The sequence below is a fragment of the Rousettus aegyptiacus genome, unplaced genomic scaffold (genome assembly GCF_014176215.1).
Source record: "Rousettus aegyptiacus isolate mRouAeg1 unplaced genomic scaffold, mRouAeg1.p scaffold_m13_p_3, whole genome shotgun sequence".
Lineage (NCBI taxonomy): Eukaryota > Metazoa > Chordata > Mammalia > Chiroptera > Pteropodidae > Rousettus > Rousettus aegyptiacus.
This window is the reverse complement of record NW_023416306.1, coordinates 110,118,912-110,145,612: the sequence shown is the minus strand read 5'-3', so window position 1 is coordinate 110,145,612 and position 26,701 is coordinate 110,118,912. Positions and strand designations below refer to the sequence as shown.

Below are 26,701 nucleotides of genomic sequence, written 5' to 3'. Positions count from 1 at the left end.
CTTGTCCTAGGTGTGTCATGTGCTTTCGGGTATTGGCAAATGGCGATATAAAGTCTTCATGACTCCCTCGGTATTAAAACTGTTATTTCCTTCATCTTTAACTCATCACTTTGATGTGTTTGATTTAAAATGAGTAGAGTATATTAATAAAGAAAAACATGTATATGATTTATAAAGAAAATATAAATGCACACTGAGGGCAGGGGCTCAAAATTTTTATTGATGTGGTTCATGATCAAAATTATGTAAAGACCACTCCTTATATTCTACTACCAGTTGTAGGTCTGGTCTCCATGGCCTGGCTAGGACTTACTAGGTTCTTTGCACTCTGAAAAAGAGGTAGAATGAGATTTAAATAGATAACTAAAAGGCAATTAAACCTGAAGTAAAGCATTCCTGGCCCTCCTATTTAAAATAGTAACTACGCCATTTTCTATGCCTCTCATAACTTGATTTCTCTCTGTGGCACTTATCATATCCCATTAAAGTCTCTTACTCATTCCATTTATTGTCTATCTGCCTCTCAGGAGGCTGGAAGCTCCACGAAGACAGACTTTTCCCCCCCTGCCCTGTTCATTGCTGTATCTCTGATGCTTGGAACAAAGTCTGGCACATAGTAGATTGTCAATAAATGTTGGTGGAATTAATGAATAAAATATCCATTTGTCTCTGAGAAGCAGTGCTAAGAACACCTAGGCTGGTAGATTTGGTAGCAATTCTAAGCCACTGAATCTTCGGCAGGTGGGCCTTAAGTAAAGTTGTCAAGGTGGGAAGATTTCTTTGGCTTATTTCCATCTCTATTATCCACATTCTCATACTGCTTCCCTGCTGCCCAGAGTGGACCATAAAGCTACCCCCACACACACTCTTTTCCACTCAATTAGTCAGTGTGTCTGACTAATTGTGTACATCTATCTCACCTTCCTGTTCCCTGATTCACATGTGCCTTGGGTTTTTGTTTTGAATATCATTTCTAAGGGAATTGATGTGCTGCATTGGGCCATGACTGATTGTGACCAGGTGCACACTAGCGTTATAGCTCCTAACTGAGGAAGCAAAGCATCAGGTGGGGAGTCTCACTCTAGTGGGGACATTTCAGGATGGTGCAGAATCCAGAGCAGAGAGATCTTTGATAGATTAGGGTGTCTTCAAATCACTCCCTCCTTGGTGCCAGCTCGGAACCTCGGATATGCAGACCACCCACTTCTGGTTGCTCCTGGGTCTCCAGGAATTGCTGAGTTGAGAAACAGGCAGATAATAATAATCAGTAGACAATGGATGGGACTGCTTTCCCTCAGTGCATCTTTCAGTGAAGGGCCTGAGTCTGAGATGAAGATTTTTTATGTTCTAGGTGGTTGGTGTCAACAGAGGCAGAGAAAGTAGCTCTCGCTATGTTTCCTTCTGCTCTAGTTGGTACCGAGTGTTGCAGACACTAACCAGGACTGAACATGATGCTCCCTAACTCAAGTCTTATGGATAAGGCATTTAAAATCTCCACGTGCCTGAAAACCAGAGACTTGTTTTTCTGGCACAGACTTGGTTTCTAAATAAAGCAACAGATGTTTTGTTTTTGCCTCTTTCCTTTCTGTCTGTAGCTCCTAATGTGGGTGATATTAACCAGGTGTGACAGGCTTCAGGTTTTTATTTATAGCAGTGGAAAACAGTTTTCGTGTCTTTGCAGAATTCTGGGCCTCAGAGGCTGTCTTTCTACAGCCTCAACTTAAAATCCTGAAGGGTGAAAGTGCAAGAAATTGGAAGGTTCTAGAAATTAGAAGCTGCATTTAAAGGGTCGAAGAGAGCATGAGGAATCTGATGGAACATCTTCAATACTTTCACTTAGTGGTATGTAATGTCTTAGCTAGAAAGGTGAGGATTATAATTAAAAATATCTTTATGCCATCATGTCAGAAGGCCTCTTATCTGACAGCATCAAAACTGCTAGCAAGAGTAAAAAAGTTAATTAAATTGAAGAATCAAAATGATGCCTATTTTAAATATTTTATTTTAGGTCACATAGTAAATGCTATAATTATTTACTGATCATTTGATTAGAGCCAAATCCTTCGACTTTGAGCTGGGTCTGCTGATTACAGTTCTATATTATCTTTTTTAAATAAATCACATTGATAATACATTTTCTATAATTTCTAATCATTGTTTCTCAAGTGGAGAAATATAAAACATTTCTCACTCAAACCATATTTGCTGCCACTTTACAAAAGATTTTTGGTTTTTATATCTTGCTGAAATGAAGCTCTATAAAAATGAAATTCTTTTAGTACTCTTTACCCAAGACCTCTAATTATTAAACTATGATTAATCCCATATGTAAAGCACTTTATTTTTCGAGGCTTAATTTTTGCATCGCATTTTTACTTAAAGTTCAGTCACAGGGATATCCTCTTGCTGTTTCTACGCAGTTAGTTCTGTGTCCCTTTCTCTCTTGATAAAACAGACCTAGTAATATGACTTAGAACATGAGGAGATAACTTAGGACATAATTTTTTTTTTCCTGTTTCACAGGCTACCCAGGCCCATGAGATTTCCTGCCTTAGAATTATTCTATTGGTCCATACTCTTGCCCGTGCAGTGTCTCTGAGAAAGAAAAAAAAAATTTTTTTTTAATCTCCCTAGCAAGTCGTAAAATATTGAGTAATGAGTACTTCTTCCTGCCTGCCCCTCAGTATGCTTACAGACTCTCTGGAAGTGCATGATCTTCACATATTAAAATATTTCAAGTATTACAGCGGAGCAATTAAGTATTTCAAGGATGCAAACAAAATTCCTTTTGATTTCCATATCTTAGTCTCCATTATATCTCAGTAGTTAGTTATTAGTGATTTTTATCTGCATTGGAGCTTCTTTATTAAACCCCACAGAATAAGGAGCGGCTACTAGGAGGGCGGCCAGTGGATGTATGTGGAGACGGGGACAGAATGGCTGAACGAGTGGGAAACTGCGCAGCTGAGAACAGCTCTGGCAGTGAAGAGAGTAGGAGGTGAGCACTGGGAAGTGTTAAAGGATCATTTTTAAAAGAGGATTTAATTATGATTCCCATACAAATGTAAAATAAAGAAGTGAAAGAAGAAGGAGTCACACATGTCTCGCTTTAAATTAAAAGCTAGAAATGATTAAGCTTAGTGAGGAAAGCATGTTGACAGCTAGGCCTCTTGGGCCAAACAAATTGTGAGTGCAAACTAAAAGTTCTCGAATAAAATTAAAAGTATTATTTTAGTGAACGCGCGGATGATAAGAAAGCAAAACAGACTTATCGCTGATGTGGAGAAAGTTTTAGTGGGCTGGATAAAATTTTTCCCTATTACTAGGTTTTGGAAGTGAAGACAAATACTGGAAGCAGGATCTTTAATAGAATTAGGCCATAGAAAGCATTAAAACAAGCAATAATAATAACAACAAATATATACATATTAGTAGACAGCCAACAACTTCTGAGAAAAAAGTATCTGAAAACTAAAAGGCCCTCCCTATAGGAATGCTGACAACATCTTAGAACTCTTCAACTCAAATTAAAGATGAAAAAATGAAGTCGATAAGTTGAAGTGGCTTTGCATACTTAGGGTCTCTAGTGTTTAATTCATGTGCTCTCTGGAGCAGCTCCTGATTCTGATCTGTCTAATTACCTCCCCTCAGCATGCACTGGGGCAGCGAAGTGCTCAGCCAGAAGCTGCAGTGACACCCTCAGCCCTCAGATCAGATGGTGGGGTTAGACCTGCAGTTCACAAGTGGATTCTGCAAGATGTCTGCCCTTCTGAAGTAGACAGAACTTGAATAAGCACCTTATTAAACTAAGCATGGAAGGTACTGGCTTAACTCTTTAGGGTCCTCAGCACTTTGCATCTCTGTAAAGCAGGAAAATCCTTCACTTCTTGGCCTGGTGGGACTGCTGATTCTATTTTAATCCCCAAATATTACACATGATAAATAAAAAGAAATTCATTTTTTTTTCTGATGAAAGAAAGTTTTATTCCTATGTGCATAACTTAAGTTTTAGTAAAAAATATAAATTCGACCTGTCTTCATTACATGTATTTGGATTTGTTTTAACTGAAAGAATCCAAGAAGAAAAGGGAGCATGATTTGCTAGCACCTAGCAGTAATTCATCTCTGTGAATTAGAAAAAGCACACTCTTCATACGAATTATAGAAAGGTGCCCACACTGGACATGGCAGGTAGACACAGGTAACCCTCTCAGCCTGTGGGCTGTCAGGTTTTCGGTCTGGCCCCAAGAGCAGAAATAGAATTCAGCCCCTACTCCTTCTTATCTACTCGCAGGGACCCATGCTGCACAGTTAACCCCTCTGCGTGTAACAGTCTATTTCTTAGAACTCATCCTTTCTAGAAAGTCAGGAATGGGAGATGCAAGGCCATGTAAATAAATACGACCTTTTCTTTCTACCACAACACAATGACCATCACAAGTGTAAAAGATAAATAACGACAATAATAACAGACCCTGCAGAGGAGGGACTGGGTCAGATGGCTGTAGGATTAATAGATTTCATGGGGGAAGATATGAGTACTTGAAAATGAGAGCTTAGGGAAGGGAGGTAGTGGGAAGAGAGAGGTGGTTCTATGAACATTTAGGACCAAGGGTCAGAAGCGATGCAGAAGGAAGGTCAGATTTACTGGGAAAGAGTAGAGTTGGACCTAACAATGAAGAGGGGGTAAGCTAGACAGTGAGTGCCCCCAAAACATGGCTGGGTCTTTTCTGGTCTCATAATCTCAATGCTTAGCACGGAGCTGGGTTCTACATATTTACTTAATTGGCTGGCTGATTAATTAATAGATTTTCTAGACAAGGTCAGATGGATCTGGAGAGCCTCATGGCACAGCCAAAGCAGCAGCAGGTGATGTCATCCCTACTCTTCATAGATGACTCAGACAGTCACTTCTTTATTCACACTGCGGCAGTCATATCTGCCTGAGACTGCAGCACTTCCGGAACTCCCCAGTTCAGATCCTGAGATTTCATCTAGCGATTGCCAAAACTGACTGGTCACTGAAACACCCAGAGAACTTTCACCAATATAGCCCCTGGGTCCTTAGATGCTTTTGATCATCAGCCAGGTTGAGCAACCTTATTAAGTTAACCAACAACAGGGAAGAAGAGAAACAGAGCCCTGGAGCATGGCGGGCGGGGGCAGTTGGGAGGCTTCCCCAAAAGGGCAGTGGGAGCTTGCTGACCTCAGGCCCTGAGAACATTTCCCCTCTTTACACCCTCCCTGCCTATGCATCTCAGTTTCATGTATCACCTAACCTGGATGCCATAGCAGCATCCGGTCTACTTCAGGTTGGCAACTGTCAGGACCACAGCGACACATCAGCTGTCCCTTGGGATTCACCCTAGGTCATCAAAGCAATTATCTGTGGAAAGGCAGCAGAATGCTCAGGACCCAGCCCCTCATCTGGTTCTAGCTTCCAACCTCTCCTATTCAAAAATGCGGTTTCCAAGCCAAGTCACTGTATCCCTCCACCTCCCACCTCCCTCCCTACCCTCACCCTGTTTTTTGAAAATTCTTCTTCTTTCTACACTACGGTTGTTATGGGGTATTTCCACGTTCTGAGAGACTGTAGTCCACAAATTCCTTTGTCGATTAGTTTTTCAGAATTCAAAACTCATTTGCCAGAAAAAATGATGTCTGATTTTTAGAACCTCTCATAAAGTCCTGTTTAACATAAAATAATTCGTGACGTATTACTCTTTCTAGCTGCTCCTTATTTAACTGATGAATAAACCAAGGTCCAGTGAAAGTGAATTGCCAGCAAGTGAATTGCCCAATCCAAGGGTCTCATGGAGGGTGGAGTGAAGACAGGGAATGGCTTGATGGTTGTGTGGCAGATCCAAAGGAGGCTTTGGCGGACATGAGCTCAGCCAGTGAACAGACTGGAGGGAGGGTTGTGTGGATGCAGTTCTAAAGGCATCAGGGGAAAAGGGCTGGGTGACCACCTGGCTTCGATCTCCAACCAGAGTGCTGCTTACGCAGTGTGGGGACAACCCCTCTTCCTCCACTTCCTACTCACTTCCCCCCATATGTATTAGTACAAATCATCATACAAGCTCACTTAAACTTACACAATGAAACAGAGGTTATATTGTGTCAAGCACTGTGCGTGTAAACTCACAACCCTATGAAGTTGTTATTTCAACCTTTCAGATGAGGCAAGTGAGGCATAGAGAGCTTAAATAAATAACCCAAGATTGCAGCTGATGATTGATGGAGCCAGGATTCTTAGCCACTACACAGTAGTGTCCCTTTTATGTGTAGCTGTATTAATTCACAGGTAAACAGCTCTCCTTAAAGATCTGGAAAACAGCTGACAAAATGCACTGTCAGAGGCGAGGTAACAAAAAGGAAAACCCTCTTCAGTGTTTCAGTATAGGGCATTTTCTGAGGCATGAAAGCCTGGGATCTGCCACTAATTATGTGACTTAGAACAAACCATTCTACTTCTATAAGTGCCAGTTTCTTCATCTATTAAAGGAAGGCTCAAAAATGCTGTGATTCTAATATATATGAAAGTTAAGCAGGCTCTACTGGTATCTGAATATAAATATTGCTTCTACCTCTTTGTAGCCATGAAACAAACTTCTCTAAGCCTCGATTTACTCATCTATAAAATGAGGATAACAATACTTACCTCTTAAGATTATTGAGAAGATTAAATGAGAGAATACAGGTAAAGTCTTTAGCATGTGATTTAACTTTAACTATGTGCTTAGAAAGTAGTACATGCTCAAGAAATGTTCCCTTTATTATCATCACCACCGCCACCACCGCCACTACCACCATCATCATTATCACCTCATATGCAGGTGCTACCTATCAAGGTGCTTCAATTCTAAAGCCCTGAACACTGCAGATGCAATAAAGAGTTGGCAAACTCTCCGAGTTGGAAAATTTTCAACCGAAAATTTCTTTTTACATTAACAAAACGTATTTTGATTTGGACTGCTCTTTTTGAACTGACATTTTAAAGACTTTTGGTAAAGTGATCATTCAGAATCAAACCTCTTGAATGAACCCTATGTGCACCAGTGTCATAGTTCATGAGAGAGGAGAGAATTCATTAGTATTTCTAAGAATGTCCCCAATCTTAATTTTCAGCCTCAAGCCTTAAACAGCAACATTTCAGCAATGAAGTAAAGGAGGGTGGGTCTTCTCTTCACTTTTCAAGAAATTCCTCTATGCTATTCAGTGCTCCTATTTCATGCCATCTAGAAAAGGCACAGAGCAGGAAATGGAGTCGGGAGACTCAAGTTCTAATCGTCTGACCATCACTAACTATCCCTGTGACCTTGGGCAAGTCATTTCCCCTTTTTCGGTCCACTTAACACCTGCAAAACGCTGCACCTAAACAGTCTTTATGATCCTTCTGAATCCAAGATTTTGTGGTTGACTCTTCATAGGATGATTTTGTTGTTCTTATGACAGACTATCCTCTCTTTTTGTCTTTCCCCCAGCTCAGGGTGCACCCAGGGCCTAGGTGATACAACAACCACAGACCATCAACAAGGGGGCTGAAACCTGTGACCTGGAGAGTCCATAAGATGGACAGAATTTCAACGCAGGAAATCACAAGCTTTACTCCCCACTAAAGACATAAAAAGACCCAAAGAACGTGGGTCTAATATGTGAAAATTGTCATGGCAACTCACACCAGGGTCCTAATATCACTGGAAAGCAAGCATCTGAGAATTATATTATCTGTCCTCTGGTTCTCCAGCAGGGGGACGAGGTATTTGCTTCAGGAGAATGAGACCATCAGCAGCAGTCAATACAGTCACAGAAAATGTCTCCCCTTCTTCACTGCCCACCAGCACCACCTCCCCATGAGTAGAAAATACCACAGCTGGGCCCTCTGTGACCGGACATAACCCTCCTTTGAGGGAGGAGGGGTGTTTCCTATTCTTGCCCTGATTCATGCTTAGTATGTAGGTGTCCAGAAAGCTGGCAGCCCCCTGGGTTGCAGACACCTTCGCTGGGGTCCTGGGGACAACTTGAACACTGAAGGCAGGGGAGGCTGGGACATATCATCATGTGAGCCCAGGAAGAAGCGGTGTGGTGAACACAGAACAATGCCTCTGCCACAGCGGTCTTTTAACTTAGGTGCATAGTCAACATGGAATGAGCACCTGCTATGGGCCAAGTATTTCCATACATTACTTCCTTCAGTTCTTAGAGTTTGTTTTAATTCAACCTATACAAAAGTAACTGAATTTGGGATTTGGGGGGATAAGGAGAGTTAGAGAAAGGGCTCACTCTCACAACTACTTATATAAATTAATGTTTGTTTGTTTATTTGTTTTACAGTTTTCAAATCTTAAGTATATAGAGAAGTCCTACTTTGTGATCAGTTGTATGTCCTAACAGGAAACAGGAAAAGCTGCAAATATAAAGTGTCCTTCAAAAGAGCTTGTGATTTGTATGGAGAATCAAAAGTGCCCAGTAATATGAGGATGACAGGCAGAGGGATGCTGGCTATGGCAGAGGTATACATACCGTCAGCTTGATATCTTAAATTGAGATTCAGCTACTGCGAATCCACTTTTTGATGGTTTGTTTCTTTTGAATAAGTAATGCAAGTACATGATACAAATTTCTGTGGGGACAAAATGATATTCAATGAAAAGCCTCTCTATCTCCCCTTTCTCCCAGCCTTCCAGTTCCCATTCCCATTTACAGTTTTTTATATAGCGTTCTAGAGTATTATGTATTTGCATATGTCCTTGTATATATTTTTTTTTCCTTGGGTTACTCAAGAGCAGATCTTAGAAGTCTTTCCATAGGAGTGTATGTAACTTTGTCTCATTCCTTTAAATCAGGGTGGGCACACAGCAGCCCACAGGTCAAACTCATTCTCCGCCTATTTTTGTAAATAAAGGTGTTTTTTTTTTTGTTTGGAATACAGTCACATTCATTCATTTCTGCATTGTCTGTGGCTGCTTTTGCACTACAATAGCAGAATTGAGTAATCGCAACAGAGGATGCATGATCTGCAAAGCTTGCAATATTTACTTTATGACCCATTACAGAAAACGTTTGCCAACCCTTGCTTTAAATGACTGCCTAACATTATATGTATGAAATGTGGTCATTTATTTTAATAATCTCTTATTAAGTCAGTTATTTCTAATCTATTATTATTACAAATAGTGCTGTAATTGATATATTAATTTATGTATCATTCTCACATGTGTGAGTATATCTGTATAAGCACCCAGGAGTGGGATTACTGGGCAAAAAATGTCATGAGCTTTTCGTGGATGTATCTGTTAATCTGGTCCCACCAGCATTAATGATGTGAAGGAAGGTTCAAGGTCAGAAGATAAACTAATGGCAAGTATCAGTTGAGAAGTCTCTGCTGCTGAAAGATGAAATAAAGAACAGCATTTTAAAGGAAATTAAACTGGTTGTTTTTAGCTCTACCCCGAGAATGAGACTGTAGGAAGCTGACAGATGGAAAGTATATGTCTCCATTCAAATAAATCTACTGATGTATCAGGACTATGGAAACCAAAGCAAGAACATTCACTTCTGTTAAGGTCACTCTCTGTCCTAATTGTGAACTCCTCCTTACCTCCCTCCCTGTTCTCATTCCCCAAAAAGAGCTGCATCAGAGCCTCGGAGGCAAACATGTGTGACTGCTGTTGCTGCTGCTCCGGGGGACAACTGTGTAGGTCACTGGGGTCAGCGGGAGTTTGACTTTGTGTAGACAGGTTTACTTGACTCTGACTTTGCCGGCCCAGACAGGTTTTGGTGATGGGGATCTGGGTTCCCCGGTCTTTATAAGCCAGTTTGGGCTCACTCTTAGAAGGGGATGCTGGAATGAACAAGCTTTGGGAAGAAAGTCACCCCTTGGAGACATGAAGGAGTTCACACCATTTCTATAGAGCGCAAGAGGTGCGAGCAAGAATTGGGAACAATTCTGATCTCTATTTCACCCACTGACATCCTTCTATATGCCAGGCACGATGCTAAGGGTGAGTGCACAGGGATGAATAAGAGAAATTGGCTGCCTGTCAAAAGGTTCAAAGTCTAGTGGAGGGAAAAAGATAAACCTGCAGTTCTAAAACTGAATACCTTTTAAATTTTCAAGAAAAACAGCAATACTTGACGTCTGTTGAACACAGCATGAACAACTAACTCAAAGTAGTTCACAGCTTCAACATTAGATCGAAACATTACTTTTGATAATGCCATATCTTTGTAAGCTAAGTTTGGGGCAGTTGCTGTGCTAAAAAGCAAGTAACATGCTTTTTAGCACAGCATAGAACATAGAACAGTGTTGTCCAGTTTGATTCTAAGTTTGAGAAGCTGTGACTACAAATGGGTATACTCATCCCACTAGTAAGTGATTGTGGCTTTTAAGAATGAAATAAAGCATGTTATTTTTTTTCTTCCAGTTTATTTGTATTGGTTTTTTTTCAAATGACTACTAAGTTGTCAGGAAAGAAATATTTATAAAGTTGTTTGGCCCTACCTACCTAATAAACAGAACCATTGGCCTGTGTGTTCTATTAAAAAAATTACTGAAACACTAAGGGCACTCTGAACAGAAAAAGTTTCAGAACTTCTGAGAAGGACGCGAATCCTGCTTATCAGCATTGTGACCTTGAGAAAGTTAACACTCCAAGCTCAGCCACCAGTTCCTCAATTATAAAATAGGGATAGAAAGACTGACTACCTTGGGGGCTATCATGAAGGTTAACTGAGTAATGCAAATAAAGACTTTAGCACAGGGCTCAGCACATAGTAGGTGATCAATAAATACTGACAGTATAAATCCCCAGAACCATGGGCACCATAAAAGAAGTATATTTAGCCTTAACCATCCTACTTCTTTAGTTTCGAATTCATTTTTCAGCCTACAGCTTCTCAAATCAAGTGCTATTGCCATGGAGACTGTTGTAATGTCTGTATTATCTGGTGTCAACCAAGTCATTCTGAAACCAGGAAATTAACAATTCCCTTGAGGTTTGTCACCTTTCTAGTCAAGTGATTTCACTGTCAGTCTTCTATTAGGGCTTCCCTCCCTTTATTAGTTTACAGATTGCTTATTCTGTTTGATAAAAAAAAATAGGGTTTTAGTAAAGTTAGTGATACTTTGGGAAGAATTAAATTTAAGACAAATTGCATCAAAATTATTCTCTTGTGTTTCTGAAATATTTCTGTGTTTCAGAAAGTTCTCTTGACCTGACTATGTTATGGTTTTATTGTGGTTTGTATTTTTTAAAAACTAAGTTTTCCCTTCAAATGATAAATTGACAATAAGACTCATGACTCCTCATTTAAACAGACAAACAACAAAATGAACAAATAAAAATCTCTTTTATTTTGAATGCTACCCTAATTCCAAAATATCCATGAAAATGGCTATTTCCACCATTAAACAGCTTTCAGGGCCTTTCAGCAAAGCTGCTAACTCTTCTGCCAGTTCCAGCTGGGTTTTAAGAACTTATTAGGCTTGTTAATTTTAAGGAAGATAGATCAGATTAAATAAAGAAGATGGAGAAAGCCACACTCTAATTGTCTAGATCAGTGGTTCTCAAATTGCTGGAGAAGCGGGTGGGGCGTATATAGATCAGAGGGCGTTGGCGAGGCCTGGAGACGTTTTTGGTTGTTACAACCTGCAGGGTAGGAGCAGGGAGGTGGTGCTCCGAGGGAGTAGAAGCCAGGTATGCCGCTAAACAACTTACAATGCACAGGGCACCCCACACCCAAAAAGTTATCTGACGCAAGATCTTAAGAGTATGGTGGTTGAGAAACCCAGGTTGGTCCTGATGTTATCCCTTTTCTTCATTGAATCGTGTTTTTTGATTCTTCTAATACTTCTGCTCCTGACTCAACAGGTTCTTTCGAATGATTAGTTCCTGAAATTAAGCTGCAGAAAAAAATCGAGTTTTACTTCAGGTCCTGAACATTTCTGTCCATTAGTATCTCCTGGGGGAACAGTTCTACCCATTAGAATCTCCTGGGGGAACTTTCAAACTATCTTAATGCCGTACTCCACCCTCGGACCAATTAAATCTGTATCTCCAGGGCTGGCACTTGATCAGAGCATGTCCCAAGTGTCCCAAAGGATCCTTGTGTGCAGTCAGGGTGGAGCACCATGAAATCTAAATAAATGGAAAGCTTATTTTCTATACTAAACATGCACAAAGAGAGGACTCAGTTGTGGGATGAAGCATTAGTGGTGTTGCTATTGATGTAGAAATGCTGTTTCTACTCACACCCCCCCCCCCAATTCCCCATGGGTCATGTTGACTATTAGAATAGAGCTATTTGAAATTTTTCACTTATGTAGCTTGATCACCTGCATGTGCCTGATTCATACATAACTAAAATTTTATATATCTGTAAGTTCTCAAGTATTTTCTTAATCTAAAAATTACAAGAAAAAGAGAATCATATAACCCCTCTCTGATGCCCCAATGCTTGGCTTTCACCTTTCGAGTAAAGAGAGCAGGGATGTTTCTTCTATGGATCTCATGCACCTCTTGAACTTGATGCCTCTCAGCGTCCTGAAAGGCCAAAGGAAGGTTTTCCAATTTACCCTTTCTCTGCCCCTTTCACCCCGACTCCCAATCCCCCTAGCAAATAGTGGTCAAGCAGATGGTTTTGGTGTGATGCCCCAGAGGCTAACAGATGTGAATTTTGATGGAATAACAAGAGGACAGACCTTTTCCATGGCCGCATTCAAACCAAACACATGGTCTGCCCCGCAACAAACAAATAGTGCTCCATATGGCAGATTTTCAATCTTCCAAGGCAGGGTCAAAGTCTTTTCAGAGTAAGGAGAGAAGTAGAAGAAGTTAATTAAAAAAAAAAACAAAAAAACTAATTTCAACATCACAAGGAAAAATGAATATTTTTAGTAGACAATCTACTTTTCGTTTCTATGGGTTAAGTATTAACATAAGATGGGAGTTCAAGAGAATGAAGGCTCAGCACTCAACCCTGCAGTGTAGAAGCCATTCATTGCTACCTGCTGGCCTTGCCCAGTGTCTTCCTTGAAAGACTCCAGAGGTTTGGCGAAATGGGCCTTTTTATATCTTGATGGTCTGTGATAAACGGAAAGTGTTCTATTAAAACGGGATCTGGGCTCAGAGATGTATCCGCAGTACTCAAGAGTTTTCTTTTAATGATTATTTTAAAGTATGCTGCCATTTCATTCTAAACACAATTGTTTAACATTATTGTGATTATCCAAATAACTATTTAAGATGCCACTTGCTGTCAGTGCCTAGAGTTGTACTTGGGATTTTCAGAAAACCATAAGTAGTATTGAGTGTCCCATCATGTGGTGCCAATCTTACTTATCTCCAAAATTCTGTATGTAATCAAGTGACTCATCAATAGACTTATTTAGTACACAGCAAAAAACATTAGTTCCCATCATTTCCACCTCAAGCTCGATGTGTCCTCCGAGATCTCACAGGCATCTTACTCATACGTTTGTTATAAAACTATATCCTATGTTGAAACTATTTGTTTCAACCATTATCTGTTTCTTCACAACTAGATATGAGCCCCTCAAAAGCAGGGACTATGATTGTATTTCAGTCTTCTTTATATGCCTGGCACCTAGCAGATAGTAGGTGCTCTGCTATTGTTTATGGAACAAATGACTTAATAAATGAATAAATTAATAGAAAAAAAAAGCTACTTTAAGCCAATAAATAACTTGAAGGAAATGTTTCCCCTGGGGGATTTAGCCATAACCAGCTAGAACTATTTATGCACCCTTTAAGTCAAGGTTGCAGTGCCCGCTAGGCACAAGAGCAGAGCCACCCAAAAGCTGTTGCACATTTGCGCAGGTGGCCATGACATAATCTGCACCCTGCTTTAGCAAGCGTTTTGGAGGGAAGTTGCCTCAAGGTGCCCTGGGAAATCTTCTATGCCCTCCTATCCCTGGGAAGAACTTACTATTTATTACTAGCAAGGGAAATGCTAACTGAAGTAAAAGCTTTGCTCCCTCACCCTTGTTGTTAAATGGGTATATCTTTCCCCTTCTGAACTGCTTTCTTCTTGGGAGCCACTTGCCGTTTTGTATAAACAGTTTACCCTAAAGGGGGCAGCAAACATTTTCTGTAAAATGTCAGATGTGTGGGCCATGCAATCTCTGTCGCAACTTTTTAACTTTGCCATCATAGTGCAAAACAACCACAGACAATCCATAAAGGAATGAGCATGGCTGGATTCCAGTAAAATTGTGGACACACAAAAAAGAAATTGTCTATAATTTTCACATGTCACAAAATATTGTTCTTTAGATTTTTTTTTCCCTCAACCATTTAAGAATATTAAAATCATTCTTAAATTTGTGGGCTGTGCAAACATAGATGACAAGCCAGACTTGGCTCTGTAGTTTGACTACCCATGTCCTAAACCACTATCTTCCTCTCAACCTTGGCCGTTTCCTTTCGTGCCTATTCCTTTTACTCCAGTTAAACAATGATATTCAAACGTAAATATCCCTAAAAAGTAATGGACTCTCTCATCAGTCACTGACAGTTCAGCGTGACTGAGTAAATATCAAGGCCTTTCCTCAGAGGCTAGGGAGAACATAAAGATGAAGGTACTCAAAAGGAAACAAGACGAAGCCAAGCTTAACCAACAAAGCCTGGCCTGCAGCCTGCAAAACAGAGCGCACATCGGTTGCGGCTCGGGTCAAATTGATTTTTCATTGAAAAAGAATGAGCTTACTTCTCTCATCAGAGTAAATGTTCGCATTCCTGATAAACCAAGGATGCTGAAGCTGTTGATGTTTTCTTGGACCGAACACTTCTATGTGTGTGACTTGCTGACCTCGAATTTGGTGACTGCCTGTGAGGGGTTGATCTGGGCCTCACTGTGAGGAAAGGAGGACTCACAACTGATATGCTCTGGTGTTGTGCCAGTCTGCACAGAATTAGAAGATGGATTATTGTGGATTTGTTTTCCTTTAGGAATTAGGGCTGGCACTGGCTTAGCTTCAGTGCAGCCGAGGTATTAACTGAAATGCATTTCTATCTTAACAGCCGCATCCCATTTAGCCATGATGACTTTGGAGTGACTTCCAAAGCAATCTCATCAGAATAAGTTGGCAGATTAAGGCTAACTTTTATGTCAGAACTGTAGGCAATGAGAAATTAAATGCATATCAGTTCTTCTACCGCGAAGTATGAAACCAAACTGTGTGATGTGGGCTAATGAATATTGGTTGAACTTTCCAATGGATCTCTTTTAGTCAACTAGCTCAGGAAGATTCAAAGCAATATAAAACATTCAAGACAAGATAAAAATGTGCCACTGCTGTGTTACTGATCATGCATTATGTTGCAGGGCTGTCTTGGCTCATTGTCAGGTCTAATTCGAAGTCCTTTCCTTGTCTCCGTACCTGTTAGGTCAATTCACAAAGTTCCATGGGAGCAAATAAATGCATGTGCACTGAAGATAGCTTCTCTAGATGACCCTCCCATTCACCGAGAAGTTGAGAAGTTATCTAACTCTGGGATCCTCAGCTTCTTCATCTGCCAAATGGGGATTAGAGTTCAGATCCCAGGATTGCTGTAGGGATTACATGAGATAACACATGTGAGGATGCCTCATAAACTCTACAAATATTGACTTTTGTCTTATCTTCTTTCCTTGCCTAGAACCCTAACAGGTTTATGTCCTATTCGGCTATCTGAAAACTAGGGAATGGACTACTAAGTCAGCTACCCAGGGAAGAATTGTTTACTGATGATCTTCCTGCCTCTTGCCCCCATCAATAAGCTTTTATCAAAAGGATTTCTACACTGGAGCAGGACACTTTTGATTTACAAGAACATGAATTTCTTGAATGGTCAGGATTAAAAATGGGTTTTTCTCATACTATTCAATTTGTTGATATTCCCTCATTTTTACCTGTTCTATCCCTGCCTAACCAATTCTGTACAGATCACCTGTCCTTCTATCCTTCAAACACACATAGAAAATTCTCAGCACACCATCATGTAAATAAGCACTACACACATGCAGAATCACACTTACAAATAGTCAGTTGGATGGTCACTCATATTCTGTGGTGTAAGAGTGCCACTGAGGTTTCTCTATAAAATATTCCCCTACGAACTTGTGACATAGACCCAAAATGTCACCATTATGGAGTTGTTTATTTAAACTATATAATTGTCCCTTTTCAAAAGCAAGTATTCTTTAAAAGGTGATATTTTGCTACCTCCAGCTATTCACAACTTCATGAAAATTACTTTGTTATATATTTTTTAAAGCAGGAAGCCAAGGGTTTCTTCGGAACTAGCAGAATAGGGGGTAAGGCACAAAGATTGGGGTAGAACATATCAAAGGAAGGGAAAAGAATACGTGAGGGACCTCTCCCCCCTATCCACGTCTCCCTTCAAGTTTTATCTTGGACTATCCCTATATGTCCGCATACTTTTTAAACAAATGCTTATTGAATACCTTGAATAAATCAAGATTCTTGATTGTAAACTACATATCGAAAAGATGTACCCTGCTTAGAACTACATACTTGCCCCACAGTCAGCTCATTTCAGACAAGTGAGCAACCTTTGATTTTTCACCAGTCTCAGTCTGTCCTCTAGCTCCCCATCTGGACAGGAGCTAAAAATGAGAAGCGGATATGTCTGATCAGCCCCCAAGGAGTAGGGGATGGGGGAGAGTCTAGGACCTCAGAGTCCAACTATTTCTCCTCACCATTCATGCATTCCTTTCGAGTGTTAATTAAATTCCTATTGCTGACTGGACCCTGCACTAGATTCTATGTGGTATTAGAAATAATACAAGACACAAGCATCACCCTAAAGGAAATTACAGTTGAATAGAGGAGACAAGGCATGAAGTCAAGCCAACAAATGTCTACTAACTGTGTTGTGTTCCCAGCACACTAGAGAACAATTACAAATCTCCGTATGTCATTGCTGGCTATGTGTTAAAGCTGAGTAAATTAAGGACAGCAAAGTACTAGGCAAGATCAATCAGAGAAGGCTTCTTGGAGAAACTGAATCTTAAGCTGAGCCTTGAACAAAATGCAAGGAATATATTCCTCCATAGAGTAAAAAAAGAAGGAGTATTTCAAGATGGGGACTGCTCAGGAGCAAGTGCTGAGGCAGAGACAAACAGGTGGTGGTCAAGAACTGGCTCCATGATAACAAGGTGGCTCCAAAATAGAGTAGTGAGAGAAGAGGGTGGAGAGTGCGGTGGGCCTCTAACCATAAAGAGTAGCAGGCTAAGGCATTTCTAATGCAATGCCATGGAGAGTTCCTATGTGGGGGAATCATGCATCGAAATGATATCAAAGGAGATTAACCAAGGAATTGATTTGCAGTATCGCCCAGGACAAGAAGAACCCAAATCTAATCCCTTAGGGAATGTGTAGTTTGATGTGAGTGGCCAAGAGCCCGGAGAGAATAATGGGTGTGGAATGAAGAGGGCAAAAAAAGTCAAAACCGAAAATCACAGTGAAGGAACAAAGAGCATTCTTGATAGGATCAGGATTTGGAGGTAGAATTAAAAAAATCTGAGGCCTCCAGGAGCCTTGGAGAATGCTAGTATCTCTGACAAAAATGGAGAAAAACAAAGAAACACTATTCTGGGTGGGGAGGGAAGACTGGGCAGGTCAGATTTTGAAAGGGCCTACATGGAAATAATAAACAGGTCTTCTGTATGACATGCCGTCTCTGAAGATTGTCTGTGGTCCTATTTTAACTATGGAGAGAAATAGGGAATTTTATGGAGAAAAAAAATACATCATTTTCATGCTTATGCATTCAAGAAGAAACCTTAAAATATTTAGACTACATGCCTCAACTATATACTAGCTCATCATTTCATATTAATCTCTTGCATTGACTCCAGACCCTGTGTCCTTTACTGCACACCATACCGCAAAATACCTCTCTAACAAAGTGACGATGTGCTTGTCTTTACTAAGTTCTCTCATTAGCTTTCTTTTTTTGACCAAATAAATCAAGTTACTTTAGTTTTCCTCATTACTTCTGCAACATTATCTTTTGATAATACCATTTACTGTCATCTGAATCTTAACATTAAGAACTTAGAACTAATTGGGCTAGGTTGTTGGTGAATCATTATTCTATCCAACATATATATAGCCCTAGAAAATTGAAATTCCAAAATAAACAGCAGATAATATGGACATTTTCTTTTGTTCTTATTATGTGTGGGCCTATATAGAGGTTAAATTTTACTGATATACTTTAGATCATGTGAGCATTAAAATAAGCTTAAAAAAGAAAAAGAAACTGTTAATAACAGACTAGCAGCAGTGAGCTAGTTGTTTTAGATACGTTATTTCATTTAATCTTTACAAAACCCAATGAGGTAGATACTATTATCTACCTCATAATTTTACAGATGAGGAAACCAAGGCTCATAGGAATTAAATCGCATGTATGAAGCTAAAAAGGGTCAGAGCTGGTATTTGAACCAGAAGAGTTTGGTTTCCAAGCTCATGCTTTTTCATTATGTGATACCACCTCCAAATTAGCAAATAAAAGAGTCTGCATAACATAGCGCTACATTGTCACATGGAGCTGGTTTCTGGGGGCTGTGCTAGGGGTACTCTATAATAAAGGTGCTTGTGACTTTGGGAGATTTTTTTGTGGTGGGAGAATGATTTTAATTTTTATTTCCCACTGTCGAGGATTACAGACGAGTCTAAGATACTCCCTATTGTTTTCTTGATTTTAATTTTTATTTCCCACTGTCGAGGATTACAGACGAGTCTAAGATACTCCCTATTGTTTTCTTTTTTCACTCTTTTCTTCTCTTTTTACTCCCTTCCCCAATCTAACCTAAAAATGCTCACCTGCAATTATTCTATCCTCTAAATTAAAAAAAGGAGAAAAGAAGGTCACAGATGACTTTTTTAGTCATATATACTTGGCATCTAAGATTCGTATTTTGAGAGATCATCACGAAAGGAAATGAAGGGTTCCCATAAGTCTGGGAACCTGAGCTCTCAACCTAGTCCAGAGGGTGACCTGTCCTGGCCTAAAACAGGTTGTACGTGTTGGGGTGGGGGGAGTAGCCCCTGACATTCAGAAGTAGGCTTGGTACTCACCGGTAAACCATGCTGTTCTCCCATTAGCTAGAAACAATTTCACAGAATACCAATTTCAGACAAGGTTACTCTGATACCCGAGGCCCCTTTATAATTTTGTCTAAGCACATGCAGAAACAAGGTCACTGCGCCAACCTCAAAATACAAACACTCACTCCTCTTTCAGCCAAAATAAGTGGCTGTTACTTCGTTACCAATTTTAACTTTAGATTCATTCTAGTCTCCCATCTTTATAGATAAGATTTATTGAGATACCCAAGCATAGAATCATCCCCACTGACAGCAACCAAAGTAGAGCAATCCCCTGCTTGCTTAGACCCTCCTTTGAATTACCTAACCAAAACCCAAATATTATAATAGATTCTTTCTAACACCCTCTTACTGAGATGCCCTCAAGTTTTCAGGGTGTGTGTTGTTTTTTGCTTTAATGAATATAAGCCTAACTTGTTCAACTACGAGTGTGTTCCTGGTGTTCTTTGGCTGTAGTGTACTAATAACCTACTCCTTTTCTAGAGAATCGGCACCCAACCTGCTCGTCATCAGCATGCTTTGCCATGAATTTAGAGGTAGCCAAAGTCCATCACCCAGTGGACTTAAAATCAGTCACTTTCACACTTACCAGTCTCACCCAGGTGCTTAGTCTCACAGCTGGCCTTTCTCTAGTCATGATTCCTCTGAGCTAACTATGTACATTTGGCAGACCAGTTCTCTTAAAACCCTTCTTCCATCAGGATTTGCAAGAGCTGATGATACTCACAGAGTTATCTTTTAGTCATGATGAAGGGGACTAGAACCAAAATTTCCACATTGTTGACTTACTACCCACCAATGTGGTCACTTTAGTCTCATTGACTCTCCAAACTATGACTGGTTTGGGGGTTTTTTGTTTGTTTGTTTTTTGTTTTGTCTCCCACGGCTAATCAGTTTGGTTTCCTAGGATCTTGGGGTAACATAAGGAAGGAAAAAATGGGTTAAAAGTCCAAATCTTAAGTTTTACTAATTCCTGCTGGTATGGGAGCAAAGCATGAAAGTCTCCCTTCTTGCTCAAAGGGGAGTTTTTTTTTACTAGGATTTACACTATATGTCCCCACAGCCCTTCACTAATTGCAAAAATTCCAAATTTCTTCCCAGTTTCCACTCTTTTCCATCACCCGACTGCCTACTCACTAAGCAAAGCAGCAGGGGAAATAGTAAAGAAGAATGAAAGAATCAGCCTATCAGTACAATCTTTTTGCTGCTAATTAGAAGATGTTTGTCCTCACAGTCCTCCTTCAGAATCCTCAGTATCTATGACATTATTTCATGGTTTCCTCAGCTTAACTCACCTTCTGGCACCAAGGTTATCTCTTCCATCCTGCCCAGTACCTAGCTTCGACAGATCAGACAAATACAGATTTTACATAAATGCTAAGTATTAACTAGGCAGAAGCCAAAAGCAAACCATTCTAAGAAAAAGGCAACAAAGATGGAGCAATTTGCTTTGCAGATTAAATAAGGAAATGCAAAGGTGATATAGGGATTAAGTATGCTCAACTCTGGAGAATGAAAGGAAAGAAACATTAACCCGAAGCTTTAGCTCCAATCTTGTCAGTTTAATTGAGGAGCCCAGTTATATTTGAAATGCATTTAACACAAGCAAATGCCCACTGTTTGTTACGGATCAGCAATTTGACTCCAAATTCCTAGAAACTCAAGAAGTCTCCCTTTGTCTAGCATAGAGGAAACTCAAGTGGCTGATTCCTTGACTCCTTTCTCGTGAGTCTATTCTCTTAATCTCTGTATTCCTTGGGCCTTAGGTATAGAAACGGAGCTTTCTGCTTGGAAATTGACCACCAAGGATTTCTTTCTCTTGGACCTCACCCTGATCCTGCTAGGATTCCAGGATGGAGGGCAACCCCCCACCTCCAAAGGGCACAGTTGAACTTCTGTACTGGTTTTCATTAATTGAGTACTTGTCGTATGCCAGGCATATGAGAGCTTTACGTGCCCGAATTCATTTAACTCTCACATCCAACCTACGAGCTAAATACTATTATAATCCACATTTTACATGTTAATAAACTGAAACACAAAATTAAGTAATTTGTGCAAATTTAGAAAACTGGTAAGTGGGAAAACTGGGACTTAAACCTTGGAACCTGACTTCAGATGCCATATTCAGCAACCACTCAGAAAAGAACAAGAAAAGAAGGGAGTGATCTAAAAATGGTTTGCCTGTGAGCCCCACGGCTCACTGTGGTGTGGGAGAGGACGCCACGGTGTCCACACCCTGGAGTAAAGCTCCTATTTCTCAGGGTTGGCAGTGTCTTCGCACCGGGATGTGAATGCTCCTAGGCCTATGCAAAGGCTTTTCCAAGGGTTATATGGGTGCAGCCAGTTTTAAGAGCACAGATTTTCATGTCCTCACCTTTCATGTGTACTTTCTTAAAGTGGATCTTCTTGATAACTTACCAGTGATAGACACATAGGCTCTCCCTTCCACCTCACTCCACAATAGCCTTTCTTTCAATTTACAACTGAAAAAGACACCACTCACCCTTCCCAGACGTTGATAAGATGCATCGTCTCAGGTTGTCAAACTCTAGGGCCCCAAACAGAGAGACATTTTGAAATTCTAGAGCTGAGAAAGTGAATAATTCTAATTAATGGATAATATATTCTTTAGGAAATAAAATGTTTCCAATCCTTTGCTTTCAACAAAACTGAAATGCTACCTAATAGAGCTAATGGATCATTAAAACCAATGTTAATGCTAGAGCACTGTATGACTTTAGGCATACAATTAAAAGAGTTCAAGAATTGAGTGACACGGCTGTAACAAAATTCATTTGATATATATGTGAACAAGATTATTTAGTGCTTACATATATTAAAATAGAAATAGAATATAATTTTACATTCATTTTTAATATTTACCCACAGATACATAATACTGTTCATCCACATGCATATGACTAATTAGGGGAGAAACCTGTTTATTAGAGATGTACTTTCAAATTTTTTACTTTTTATCTTTATAATCATCAAATTTTATATATATTATTTTGATGTAGTACATACTAATAGTCATTGTAATAATATCTCAACCCAGAAGATTGTTTTTTAACACTTATACCAGAGGCTCCCAAACTTTCTTGTTTCACAGCATCCTTAGTGAACCAGTTATATCTCCCCTGTGTCTCCAGATTAAAAGAAATATTTATCGGTTCCATTTATTAACTGATTTAAATCCAAACAACAGAATTAGTATTCACATTGTAACAACGTAGTAGCCATTTGCAAAAATAAATCACATAAAGTGAAAGAAAAAATAATCTTTTTGTTTCATTCTTAAATAGCCGCAATGATTTATTAAGGAGATGTGTGTGCCTATTGTATGCTACACAACTTCTCAAACCTGGAAATTCGATTGGGTGCCACCATCTTCATTTCCTGTCCCATCTTGACTTTTATGGCGACTTGCTTTTTAACCACAACATCTGCCAAAAAGCAGCTTTGCAAAGATATAATGTCATCAAAGGAATGTAGTTCAATCTAGTGTTGAAGCTGCAAATTTACCTCCAAACTAATAGTTCATATTGTGATTTCCTTGAAAATTTAAAATGTCCTGTGGTGTTCCTGTGAATTTACTGAATAGCCCCTGGTACGCCTGACTAAATAGTTTTGAGAGTCACAGACAGCACCTTCGGTTCACAGGAATTGGTTTTAAATTTTTAAATTTATATATTTCTTTTGTTACAGAGAAAACAGTTGTATAACTAATAAGATTTACAATCATAAACGGTACGACATTGGAATAATATTACATGAAGGAAGTAAGATGGAAATACATTTATTCCTATATCTTTTAAAACAGTGATGTTAGATATCAATATCACATGATGTTTAAGTATCTTTGGATATGTTTATAAGAATGATGACTGTTTTATTTTTAAATGTATTTATTTCTAAATGTTGGTAACAATGATATACCAGACATTATATTATTTGTCACTGTTTAAACTTATAATGCAACATTTACATGTCAACTTCAATATGTGTGAAGGGGTCATAATTTTTCAAAATTTTTTTAGAGCCAGGCTTTCCAATACTGTCACCATCGGCATTCAGGGCTGTATAAGTCTTTCCTGAAAGGCTGCTCTATGCATGATAGGATATTTATTAGCAGCACCTCTGGCCTCTTCCCAAGAATGCTAGTAGAATTTTCTTTCAAGTATGACAACCAAGTGTCTCCAGATATTGCCAAATGTCCCTTGGGTGTAAAATTATCCACAGTTGAGAAACATTTTTTTTAAGGGGTATTTGAGCAAAAGGTATAAAGATGACAAACTAGACATATGAGAAGCAATAAAGCTGAATCCTTAGGAACTTAGATTTTAGAGCTTCAGGTCTTACTCTTACTGGGCAAGATAGCTAATTTTTCAAAGCCAGTCTCTTCATCTATAAATGGGAATGAATTTTATTAGCACCCTAGAGAGCTGTTATGAGCCTTAGATGAGACTATACATGTGAGATCCTTAGCAGAGCCTGACACATGGTAACCTGTTAATAAACCTTAGGCATTATTAAATCGTTATTTCCAACATTTCCTCAATGTGTACTTCTCTACAGAGGCTCCTTGTCTATTGTGTCATCTGCTTGAACATCTCTGTCTGATATTCAGACCTTTTATAATCTATCTTCTCATTATCTAGCTAACCTCATGCCCTCATATGAAAAGCATTGCACACCAGATTCACAATTATGCAATCTCATTTCTTTTTTTTTAAAAAAACTTCTATTAGCATTTATTTGATGCTGAATTTGCTCCTGGGCAGTAAGTTTTTGTTTCTTCAGTTTCTTCTGGGATATCTTTTTCTTCTGTGCAACTGCCTCACCTGGTTTAGGAACAATCTGCTTTTTTTTCAGTGAGAATCATCTCAGTGTGGCAGGGAGAACTCATGTAGGGTTAACTCATCCACAAGCTCCATCAGTTCTGCACTGCATCTTAAGAGCTTTGTTCACCTGGATGTTCTCAACAGCCAGAGAATTGACATCGAAACCTTTAAGTCCAGTATCATTTTCTGCATTTTTAAGCATGAGCAGCAAAAATTCAGCACTCTTTTTGGGCCACTGACCCTGCGTCCAGCCCCACTGTTTGGGTTGGACAGGCCTACTAACGCCACCATTGTAATAATGAAATGGCACACATTGCTTCTGTAAAGTGACATCCTTTAGGTAATTGGTGGCTTTTCGGTTATGCATACCTTTGATGGCCTGGGCAGGTTCACGACTGTTCTTAAAGTGAACACGAAGATTTGAACTTCTTGATTTGCATGATTTGTGTGCGTTTTTCTGGGTCAAGTAAATAGCGAACTATTTTCAGAGGTCACTTCAGGCCTCTTACGAGAAGAGCACAGTCTAATTTCTTATTTGAGACTAGTTCTGTGCTCTGTCACCAAAGACCAGTGTGAGCCACTCTGCCTATCTCCTGATGCATGCGTGTGTGTGCATGTGTGTGTGTGCATGTGTGTGTGTGTGTTGGAGGCTGTGCAGTGGAACTTGGAAATTTCAAATTGCCTCTTTAAACTTCACAGGAAGGTGGAAAAAGGAAACCAAAAAAAGGAAGAAGAAAAATGAATAATTCTGTAGACCTCAGCATGAAATTCTTTTCTAGGGAGGCAGGAGGCTCACTGTTCTGTGCCAGGCCATCCGCCCCCTGCCCTTACTCATGCTGCTTCTGCTCCTCTCTACTTCTTCTGATTCTCCATGAGCCCAGTTTAGATTTCACCTCTCCTCTTAAACCTGCTCTCTCACATAGCTGTCTCACTTCTCTAAACTTCTTTAGCACTTAATTACATACTGTCAGGTGGCACTGGTCTCCACTTGTTTCTTGTATCCATCACATGGCTTCGCTGAGGTGATGACTTCTTTAGGATGAGAGCACCTCCTATCCTTTGTTAGGATATATGTGACACTCAAACTACATCACACGGCATTGAATATTAATAAATCTGTTAATCGTCTGGACCGTCATACTTCGGTGTGTGCTACACATTAAGTGTTGTGTCCTAGAAAAGTTTCTCTAGAAATTATCATGGGGTTTGAAAACAAATAGCCACTTAGAGTTATACAAGCATAATCAGACAGGCGATGTCATGGAAATTCCTTAGATGTTTCACATCTAATGTGCCCCTCAGCAACTGAATAGTGATGGGAAGTTCAAGGAACATTAGATACCCAAGCTACTCTTTTTCATATAGTTTCACAGGCTCTAAGACTGCTCTCTTAAGTAATTCCCTGAACTGTGGTTCATTAACGGCATTTAACAGCCCCCTTCTGGCCTTAATTAATTACCTTGCCTTAGAGTTAAAGAGGGAGAATGGTTGTCAAGGGCATTATTTGTTCAATTACCCCAAAGCCATAGATAATGTGTGGTAATGAATTGGAAGACAGAACACCCAGCCCTTCTCCAGTCCCACAGCTATAAAACCTTGTTCTGACTTTTAAAGTGTGTAACATCAGTCCTTAGAAAGAGCTTGCATTCAGGGTGACCCTAAATGGAAAAAGAAGATGTAATATCTTCGTTTTTCTTCCAACAGAAACACTGAAATTCCACATTAATGATGAGGCTCAGCTTTTTTAGACAGGTCAAGGACCAATTACCAAGGCTTCTTGCTTTTCTTTCATTGTCTACTCTTTTTCACAGTCTGTTGCTTCGCCGTTTCATGGCTACTGCATAGGCGACTTCATCCATAGGCTAGTTATATCTCCTATGATATAATTCGACCTCCACTTGGAGAGGCTTCTGTTATCAACTACACTTTTGTTTGCTTTTAAAATCGTGTTCTATTAGATGTGGGTTTGTAACTATAAAAGAAACACTTTCTTCTTTTCAAAAATTTTATTAAATTTATTGGGGCAACATTGGCAATACGAATATATGTTTCAAGTGTACAGTTCTATAATAAATCAATCGTCTGTATATTGCATTGTGTGTTCACCACCAAAGTCAAGTCTCCTTTCTTTAAGGAAGTAAAGTAATCTTTATTAGAAATGAAGTAAATCTGATCTCATTTGAGATAGTTGCTAAGGAGATACTTGGTATCTTGTTGACAATAACAAAGCCTCAGTGGGTAAAGAACTAAGGTGAAGAGAAGTAAATTAGAAGCCAAGCATTTGTCTCTAATAGGAAAAAGAAATCATGGTATTGCTTATTGATTTGCACATTTATGTGTCAAAGATCTTTCTCTTTTTACTTGAACCAAGGAAATGGTTCAAAATAAACATTTATCAGAACACTAATAAACACTAACAATCAGAAAACAAATATTTCTCATTAAATCAGAAGTTGTCAATAGTTTGTGGTTCCTTTTACCCACCTATAACAGATGCTGAATTGGTTTTGGGTCCTAAAACTATTACAGTTTTAGGGTCAATGGCAGGAGTAGGGGGATCAGGGGCATGAGGAAGTGGGGGGATGGCGTTGGGTTAAACGGTGGTTGCAAACCACTTTGGAATTCTCACCATTTGAAATGTTCAAATTAGGTACAATTTCTTAATAAAATTATAAGGAAATTACTTTTTAAAATTGTATAATCTCTATAA

The 26,701-nt window shown here is 39.5% G+C and overlaps 2 long non-coding RNA genes and 1 pseudogene across 2 annotated transcripts; 1 reads left to right on the top strand and 2 right to left on the bottom strand.

Moving 5' to 3' along the window:
- Positions 1 to 1,604: 1,604 nt before the first annotated feature.
- Positions 1,605 to 3,929, top strand: LOC107508073. Its single transcript, XR_001596246.2, has 3 exons — positions 1,605 to 1,842; positions 2,880 to 2,998; positions 3,652 to 3,929. It is a non-coding gene; the product is annotated as an uncharacterized LOC107508073 (long non-coding RNA).
- Positions 3,930 to 11,429: 7,500 nt separating this feature from the next.
- On the bottom strand, positions 11,430 to 12,810 carry LOC118614954. Its single transcript, XR_004956185.1, has 3 exons — positions 12,704 to 12,810; positions 12,471 to 12,545; positions 11,430 to 11,905 (listed from the first exon to the last, which is right to left on the bottom strand). It is a non-coding gene; the product is annotated as an uncharacterized LOC118614954 (long non-coding RNA).
- A 2,527-nt stretch (positions 12,811 to 15,337) lies between these two features.
- Positions 15,338 to 25,783, bottom strand: LOC118615097 (annotated as a pseudogene).
- Between the last annotated feature and the right edge of the window lie 918 nt (positions 25,784 to 26,701).